This window comes from Pteropus alecto, unplaced genomic scaffold (genome assembly GCF_000325575.1).
Source record: "Pteropus alecto unplaced genomic scaffold, ASM32557v1 scaffold119, whole genome shotgun sequence".
Lineage (NCBI taxonomy): Eukaryota > Metazoa > Chordata > Mammalia > Chiroptera > Pteropodidae > Pteropus > Pteropus alecto.
Window position 1 is genome coordinate 1,270,552 of NW_006442487.1, and position 2,537 is coordinate 1,273,088.

The following is a 2,537-nucleotide window of genomic DNA, read 5'->3' on the forward strand; positions in this document are numbered from 1 at the left end:
CCCCGAGTGGCTAAAACTGACAAAACTGACAATACTATGTGTGGGTAGCACGTGGAGTAACTGGAGCGCTCACACACTGCTGGTGGGAGTAGAAAACATGCAACTACTTTGGAGAACCCTTTGCTGTTGGACCAAAATTAAATACACTTCCAGCCCAGCTGGTATCTAGCACAGATCTAAAAGAAATATCTACAGAAAGATCTGTATGAGAATGATTATAGGAGCTTTATTCATAATATACCCAAAGTAGAAACAATCCAATGTCCTTCAATAGCAGAATGGATAAACTGTGGCCTTTTATATAACACAAAAGATACAATCCCCCCAAAAACAAAACAACAACAACAACAACAACAACAACAAAAAACGAATGAAGCAATATGTTAAAGGTATTATACACCACGATCAATTGGGCTTTATCCCAGGGGCACAGAGATGATTCGACATATGGAAATCGATTAATGTGATATACCACATAAACAAATTAAAAAATTAGAATCATACATCTATATCAATAGATGCAGAAAAAGTATTTGACAACATATAGCATCTATTTATGATCAAAACACTTCACAAAATCGCTATGGAAGGAAAGTACCTTAACTAATAAAGGCCATCTATGACAAACCCTCAGTCAACAGTTTTTATTCTAGTTCCTTTCATTGTAAGGTTAGAATGTTTGAGTTTTTTCTTTTTTTTTCTTGATAGGCCTGTATTGCTATAAATTTCTCTATTAGGGCTGCTTTTGCTGTTTACCATAGATTTGAGTCATTATATTTTCATTTTCACTGTCTTAAGGTATGTTTTATTTCTTCCATGATCTCATTGTTAACCCATTCATTATTTAGTAGCATTTCAATATAACCTTGGAAGTCCTAGCAAGTGCAATCAGGCAAGAGAAAGCTATAAAAGGCATCCAAATAGGAAACGAAGAAATCAACTTGTCACTATTTGCGGATGACGTGATTCACTATATAGAAAACCCTAAAGACTCCACAAGAACCTTTTTTTTTTTATAATTGTTTCTAGCTTCATATCATTGTGGTCAAAAAAGAAGCTTGATATAATTTCTATCTTCTTAAATTTATTGTGACTTGTTTTGTGGCCTAATATCCAGTGGTCTATTTTGAAAAATGTTTCACATGCATTTGAGAAGAATGTATATTCTGCTTCTTTGGAGTAAAGTGCCCTAAAAATATCAATTAAATCCATCTGGTTTATTGTGTCATTAAAGGCTGCTGTTTCTTTGTTGATTTTTTGTCTGAATGATCTATCTATTAATGTTAATGGGGTGTTAAAGACCCCTACTATGAGTGTATTACTGTTGATCTTTCTTTTCACAGGAATAAATTTAATGAAACATGTCAAGGACTTGCATAATGAAAACCACAAGATCCTATTAAATGAAATTGAAGAAGATACAAAGAAAGGGAAAGATATTCCATGTTTCTGGACTGGAAGAAAGAAAATAGTTAAAATAACCTTATTATTTAAAGCATTATACAGATTAAATGCAATCCTCATCAATGATCAATATTGCTTTGTATATGTAGGTATGTGTGTTTGTTTACATTGTTCTTTAGATTCCTCATGTAAGTGAAATTATGTGACGTTTGTCTTTGTCTGACCTACTACGTTTAGCACAATACCCTCTAGGTTTATTGATGTTGCAAATGACAAGATTTCACTCTTTTTTATGGCCTCATCGATATTTTTAAAAAAATAGAACAAAAAGTCTTCAGATTTGTATGGAAGCACAAAAGACCCCAAATTGCCAAAGCCATCCTGAGAAAAAAGGACGAAGCTTGAAGCATCACTCTGTCTGACTTTAAATTATTGTACAAAGCGACAATAATCAAACAGCATTGTATTGGCAGAAAAACAGACATACACACCAGTGGAACAGAATCGAGAGTCCAGAAATAATCCCATGTATATATGGATAAATAATTTTCATCAAAAAAAAGCCAAAAACATATAGTGGAGAAAGGAAAGCCTGTTCAATAAATAGTGCTGGAAAAACTGGGAAGCCACCTGCAAAAGAATGAAACTAGACTGTTGTCTATTGCCACACACCAAAATTAACTCAAAATGGATTAAGAATCTGAATATAAGACCTGAAACAATAAAATGTATAGAAGAAAACATAGGAACCAAACTCAAGGACCTTGGACTTAAAGAAGATTTTATAAATTTGACCTCAAAGGCAAGGGAAGTAAAAGCTGAAATAAATGAATGGGACTATATCAAACTAAAAATCTTTTGCTCAGCAAAAGAAATCATAATAGCTACACCATTTTACATACCCACCAACAGTAAACAAGGGTTCTAATTTTTTCTTTTCCTTTAAGTGCCAGTTTATTATTTTTTTCATACTATATATACATAATTTTTTTAACATTTTATTTTTTTATTTTCCCCCTCCCATCTCCCTTCAGTAACCACTAGTCCATTGTCCATGTCCATGAGTCTCTTTTTGTTTGTCCTGTTCATTTGTTCTTTTAGGTTTATATTCCACATGTGTGATATCATGTGAT